This window comes from Palaemon carinicauda, chromosome 11, assembly GCF_036898095.1.
Source record: "Palaemon carinicauda isolate YSFRI2023 chromosome 11, ASM3689809v2, whole genome shotgun sequence".
NCBI classification, from domain to species: Eukaryota; Metazoa; Arthropoda; class Malacostraca; order Decapoda; family Palaemonidae; genus Palaemon; species Palaemon carinicauda.
Genome location: NC_090735.1, coordinates 78118130 through 78125865, shown reverse-complemented (window position 1 = coordinate 78125865; position 7736 = coordinate 78118130). Strand labels below are relative to the sequence as shown.

General features: G+C 38.4%; 1 protein-coding gene across 7 annotated transcripts in view; it reads right to left on the bottom strand.

The window, feature by feature from the left end:
• beta-Spec (spectrin beta chain) overlaps positions 1-7736 on the bottom strand; it is a 151808-nt gene that overhangs the window by 48883 nt on the left and 95189 nt on the right. The window lies entirely within an intron of this gene.

Below are 7736 nucleotides of genomic sequence, written 5' to 3'. Positions count from 1 at the left end.
TGAAGAATAGAATTCTTCTACTGCTTAGGGGACACTGGCACTAGAACCCCTTTTCCTTAACATTTAGAGGTGGTGGCGAGGGTGCTACCAACCTCTCTATCGTATTATTCTAACCCTAGGCTAAGGAATAGAATTCTTTAGCCACATGAGATAGTTCTAATACAGAAACGGAGTTCTGTTAGGTAGGGCAGGACAGGCTACGGCCGGCTCCTGCGATACCTTTCACAGGACCCTCTTTTCCCTTCCCTTCTATCCCTTTTATGTTGGCGAATCCCGACAACCTTACTATTGCCGGTGGGTTGCCGGGATCGACCAGACTTCCCCTCTTTAGCAGTTGACAGCTGTCGGCTGGCATTCATTACATCTGTCGGCCGGCAGTAATGACAGCTGCGAGCTGCCGGCCGGCAGTCATGGTGGCTGTTGGCAGGCAACCAGGGCAGCTGCTAGCCATGTTGGCTGTGAGTGGGAAGTCCCTTCTGTTACCAAAAGCTCTTCAGTTCTCCCTTGAACTGCTAGCAACAGTGACTGCTACCTACCAGGCCGGCACAGAATGGTGCTTACTCAACCGGCAGCGCGCCGACTGTACTAATACTGCATAGACAGAACCTTGCCGGCGACAGTACTGTAGATGGATGGAAGCTTGAATGTTATATTCTCCCCTTCCATTTGAACCTTCTTTCTGGAGAAAGGTAGTAAAATTAGACTTTACATCCTTTTTACTGTATATATACAGAGTATTAGGTAGCCTGTTCTCCATCCTATCTCTCTCTATTTTAGCTAGCAGGCTGGATGTGCCGGCGTTAGCTAGCTATGCCAACGGCATGCCGGCTGAACTACAGTACAGTATATGATTATACAGGTATTTAGTATTTTTGCATTACAGGATACACTGCAAATAGAAAGCTTCTGTATATATTATACTAGTAGTGTTTTTCCAATATATTTTGAACATCCTACCCAAATATTTGTGGAACCCAATCTCATATTGAAAGAATTTAATTTCTTCAATATTCTGATTAGAAATCAGTCTTCAGATTACCCGGCAATATTAAAATTTTTAAGGTCTGGAGGTTACACTCCTAACCCTTAAAGGGCAGAGCCCTTATCTTCGAGTCTCCATGATTAGGAAACTATGTTTTAATTTTGTAAGGGAGGTCACAACAAATAGGTTGGGTGGGATGCACAAAAATATGTCTTTCATTTTACCCAGTCCAGTTGGCATCATGCCAGCTGGACCGTACAGTCAGCTGAATGCCATAAAGGCAACACATTGGCTGGATCACACTATATATAATTATACAGTAGCCAGTAAATTGCAATATAGTGCATACTGCAAATAGAAAAGTACAGTACGATTATACAATAATTATTCCTAGCATATTTTGGGTACCCTCATGCGAGCTTATGCTGCAGCCGCTCTTACATTGAAGGAATAGTGTTTCTTCATTAAGCTGATTGAGTAATCAGTCATCCATACCCCAAAGTATTTAGAATGAAAAGGACAGTGAAGTATACACTTTCCTATCCCTAGAAGTTAGAAAAACCCCTTTTTTCAGTTAGGGTTCCTTTGAAAAGGAAATTCCTAACATTTTATACTGAGGGGAGGTGTCAGCATTTGCTTGCAGGGGATACACAAGTATGTGTCTCCTACTATCCCTTTCTAGCTTGCTATCCTAAGCTTTTCCCATAAGATATGTCTATTGATATATTGGTTATCAGTGAGATAATTGTATACTCATTCTGTTTTCCTTTCTTTACAGGAAGAACACCAGATGTCATGTGTTGCAGTCTTCTGCAAAACTAAGAGTAATTGTTTTTACGGACATAATGCATGCAGGTTTCATTCCCCATGCAATATTATTTCAGAACACCTGCAGTATTGCAACCCGCAGGCCTGCAAAGTATGTCGGGCCCTATTGTCCGAGGTTTTCAAGAATCCCAAGTCGGTAAAGACTAGGGATGCAGCTCGTTTCAAGCTACGCAACTGGGTGAGAGGCTTTCAAAAAATCTCTCCGGGACCTTACCTGCCTAATGACAAGATGCGTAGGTTGCTATTTCCAACAGCGAGTAAGGAAATAGTGGTACCCCAGACACAAGGTACATCTCCCGACGGCCAGATAACCTTCGGGAAGGAGGGCAAAAAGCGCCCACGGGAAGAAGGGGAGAATGTCGAGTTGGATTTGTCTCTGTCCAAACCGGCTCAAGAGCCAGCGACATTGATATCTCCGCCTTCTATCCCTCTATTAGATGGAATGGACCAGTTATGGGCCCAAGTGAAGAATCTAGTAGAAAACTTGTGCAATCAGAGCGCAAAGCAGGAAGCGAAATGCAAGGTAGAGCTTGGTAAAGCTCCACTTGTCGCTCCTCTGGGGTTGTACAAACGACCCATAGATCAAGACCTTCCGACATGCTCCAAAACCAATCCCTGGAGGTTTGCGGAGCTGATGCCAATTTTAAACGGCAAACTCTATATCTCGGAGAAGATGGGTGCTGTTCCTTTGGACAAGATCCAGTTCTGGCCAAGCTTTGATGCTTTCCCGAACTGTTTCATTAGACTGAAGGATGAACCAAGATCAGGAAAAGGAACGGAATCAAAGGAGGTTATGATTCTCGACCATGATAAAGCACAGGCTATCCTATCAAGTAGCATAGAAAAGGTGGGTTACTCGGTGTCGAAGGTATTCACACCAGGTAACAGGCACTCTTCCTTTCTTGCTCCTGCTTCAATTTCATTCTCCTTTATGGAGAAAGCATTTAAATATGTCACTGAGGCAGTAGAGGCAGGTAAACCGTGTTCTACACTCAAGTAGTGCGAGCCTCTGTCACTAGCCTTTCCCAGACAGGAAAAGAACTGGAAGGAAGCCCATTTGACCTTTTCAGTAGGAAGACTTGAGGCGGATGTCGACAGTCGACAATTTAAGAAAAATCTCCCTAAATTATCTGAGTTTCTCTTATAGGATGAACGAGAAATAAAGGAGAGACTTGCAGCCTCCCTATCTCTACAGAACTACATAGAGTTCTGTTCAGCTCATCAAGATACCCCAGACATGCTCAAGGTTTTAGCCAAAATACATATGGCTACATTAGTAAAAGACCTTTATGCCTTTATAAAGGCTAGAACAACATGTAGGGAGTTTGTGTTAGCTAACGCGACAGTGAAACACGAAACAAGGAAACTAACATCTTCCAACATCTGGGGTAAAGACCTCTTTCCAGACGAGGTAGTCAGGAAAGTGATTAAGAACACCACCACGGAGAAAGTAGGACTTCTCCAAAAGTAGGGCATCCTTTCAAAAAGGGAATCTTCAAAGGTTGTGGGTCCCAAACCCAAAAGGAAGATGGAGAGGTCTGGAAATCCGTTTCGAGCTGTTCAACAACAATCGACAGTTGTAGTGACCGAGCTGTCACAGACAGATGGTCGAAAATATATTCATACTGATCAGTCGAAGCATAGAAATGCTTCTAGTATGAGGGAGGTTCCTTTAGGATCGCTGGACCTTTGATCCTTGGGTCCATGGCCTAATCAAGATGGGACTAAGATGAGAGGTGGAGATGTCTCTACCACCATTTCCTCAACTCCTCCTATAATCCAAAACCCTCCTGGAGGAGTTTACCTGAGAGCTCTAGAGCATACACGAATTCCAGGGAAGGCCGTTGTGTGTTTACGAGAAAGACTCAAGAAAATTCAGTGTCATTCGGAACTTGTCACCACTCAACATGTCCAAATAAAACAAATTCAGAATGTTTATCCTCCTGAACATAAGGACCCCGTTGCAGTAAAGGGTGCCTGTAGTCTTACCAGACCTGGAAGTCGTCTATTGGCAACTTCCAGTCAATCACCCTCTCCCCTCCTATCTAGGATTCAAGTTACACAAAGTAACGTACTTCCTAGGAAAGATACTCGTCAGACTAGACAGTCCTAGATATCTTCATAAAATTGGCAGACACAGTCATGCAATAATTAAGCCTAGGAAAGGTTCAAGCAACAATGTTCCTGGACCAGGGGGGAAGGGTCCTATATGAGGTATGGGAGGGGCCGGCACCTACACACCTTGAAGAAACTCTGTTTCAGTACCGGCACAACCCCAAACGGCAGGAGAATCTTCTATTCTCCAGCTTAGGAGGTGCTAATACAGTTAAGGGGACGGCAGTCCATGCCGTTCCTCTCAACAAGGGAGAAACAGAGTTCCAATGCCGGCGCCATCCTAGGCCACGAGAGTATACTACTCTACAGCCTAGGGTCTGCGAGCATAGGACTAGTCTACTAGACCACAGGGATAAGGTGGCGGCATCATGCAACCACTTCAGGTGTAATCTAGGAAGGGCTAGCCTCCTATGCCGGCAGTTCAGCCGGCAGGGGAATGCAATCACCCCGCCGACTGACTGCCGACAAAAGACTAAATACTCTGAGGTTCTAATCGAATCCCAAAACTTGCCGTCTGCTGTTAAGGGATGAGACAGAAAAACTCTAGGCTAGTCATGCCTGAATTCGAAATTCAAGGCCGATTCAGAGAGTTGTAGCCTAAGGCTACTCTCAGAGGGACGAGAGATTACCCATAAATCTCTATTCGAGACTAGTAATGGCTAAAATAATTCCAGGAGATATCAATCTCCAAAGAATGATAACCGATACACAAGGGTAACCGGGGAAATGTCGAAAGTAAATGTTGTCTAGGTTGGAATACCTAGACAAGGCAAGATCTCGGTTACCTAAAATCACCAAAACTCTGACATATACGATCGACACAGGAAAAGGGAAAATTATGCATATAAATATCTTTACAATATAAAAAGCCTAAATAGCTTTCATAATAACAATTAATGCTATTAAAACCGGAAATGTCGTTCTGCTAACTAAATAATACATGCCCAATGAACGACAGCACCTATGGCAACACCGGTGACCAGCGTAGATCCAAACACAATAAATACACTAATTTCATTGTGAGGCTGGAACTAAAATACATATTGTTAAGAATAAATACTAAACTTTCTGGATGGAGAAAGAAGCCGTAGAAAGCATAAAAATTCCCTTGAAATCGATTGAGAATGTCAAAGCAACAGGGAACACCACCATAGCGAGTCGCTACAATTAAAGGAATGACCGCCAGAGGGAGTTGGCGCGGTTGTGATACGATTGTAGTAGGGGAACCAGGGTAACCTCTTTTGCGGCTACCCTTCTAATTCTGCCACGTATCCCCCTCGAAGTGTAAAGGCTATTCGAGGTGCAGATTGCCACATGGCGTGTCAAGAATACGTCCCCTGATAATATACGATACCCTTGAGAGTAATTTTAAGGGTACTCGCGCCAGAAGTTAGAATTCTGTGAAACCTTTGGTTTGATTCTCTGGGAATATCACTGTAGTCATATATACCCTTGGGAAGCTACTAAAGGGACCTTCCATCCGGACGTCATGGCTTGAGCCCAAAAATAATGTAATAGTAATTATTTTAAAGAATAGTAATTACTTCAAACCAGAGAAACGAAACAATTATAAAATTTTTGTTCAACACAGGATGACCAACATTACCTGTGTATATTTCAAGCAGTGTGGAAAAAAATACTTAATATCATACTGGAACACCAATTATGTTAGCAAAGATGCATGAAACCATGCAAGTATCAACTAAATATAGAAAGAAAATCTTTGTAACATTTAAACATATAATCAACCGTGAATGGAATTAAATTCAACAGATGTTGGGTGGATTTATCATTCTGATATTTGCACTTATGAATTGACCATTCGGATTCTACTTCAGCTTTGGCTTCAGTTGCAACCAGCAATTCAAATGTAACAATATTTACCCAACTACTGAACTACCAGCCATGGCCTACTAATGGTAGGGGAGGGGTTTGCCCTAATATCCTCATCGCCATTCATTAATACTAGGGCAGGGGCCATGACCCCAGTCCCCCACCATTAACCGTAGTAGCCTAGTAGCCTTCAGACGAACACAGGGATCTTTGAGATAAGAACGATTTTTGTTTCTCCCGTGGAGTTGCCAGTTAGTATATTTTATCATAATTATTGTCATACTTTTTATCAGATAAGTATTAGTAATTAACTGTAGAACAACAGAAGACCTTTCACATTTGAATAATCAATGTTACTTCCAATAATTGTTTATAGAAAAACAATAATTCTTCGTAGAAATATCTGCAGCAATGTGTTATCAATTTTCACCATTGATAGCAGCAAACAGGCTCCTGATGCACAAGCAAGGGATAATATGATTTGTAAATTACCCCTCTACTTTCATAGCATTATACCGAAAGTTATCATGATTGCTTTTGATAATACACAAAGAAATTTAGCATCTAACTAAATGAAACATAAATAAGACAAAAAATGGTTTGAAAGACTAAATCCAAATTATGTGCGTTTAACTAAATGGTTAGGCCTATTTCAATAATCAAGAAAATAAATTTTTCAGCTTGTTATATGATAATTTGAGTTGTTTCAATATCTAGATGGTTTCCCTATCATGAGCTTTATAAATACAATCTTGGTTTACCACAACCTGTGAACTTGTTTAGTAGAAATATGTTATAAACATATCGCAGGAACCTACTCATATATATATATATATATATATATATATATATATATATATATATATATATATATATATATATATATATATATATATATATATATATATATATATATATATATATATATATATATATATATATATATATATACAGTATATATATGCAGAAAAACCACAGGGAAAATTAAAATACGAAATATACGATTAAGTCCTGACTAGTTTCGTGATACTTCTTCAGAGGACTCTGAAGAAGTATCACGAAACTAGTGAGGACTTAATCGTATATTTCGTATTTTCATTTTCCCTGTGGTTCTTCTCCATCTGAGCATCACGTTTTCCTGTGATTTTTACGCATATCTATCTATCTATATCTATCTATCTATCTATATATATATATATTATATATATATATTATATATATATATATATATATATATATATATATATATATATATATATATATATATATATATATATATATATATATATATATATATATATATATATATATATATATATATATATATATATATATATATATATATATATATATATATATATATATATATATATATATATATATATATATATATATATATATATACTGTATATATATATATATACACACAAAGTAATACCTTGAGAGACGAGTTTAATCCGTTCCGGGACCGAGCTCGTATATCAATTTGCTCGTATCTTGGATGGATTTTTCCTATATAAAGTAACTAGAAAAAAATTAAACCGTTTCCACCTTCTGAAAAAAACTCTAAAAACAAGTATATTCCCGTGGAAAAACTATGTTTTTAATTGTTGTAATCAACATTCTACACTAACAAAATAACAAATAGCTATATTATTATTATTATTATTATTAATGCCATAATAATAATAATAATAATAATAATAACAATAAATACAGTAATAATATTAATAACAATAATAATAACAATGATAATAATAATTATTATTATCATTATTATTATTATTATTATTATTATTATTATTATTATTATAATAATAATAAGAAGAATAATAATTATCATTATATATGTACATAAATATATGTGTGTGTGTGTTTGTGTGGTGACTCCGGCACTCGGGCATAGCTCAAATATTAGATTAACTAAAATTTGTTTTTGTTTTCATAAAAAGAGAATGACAATAATTTGAATAAAATA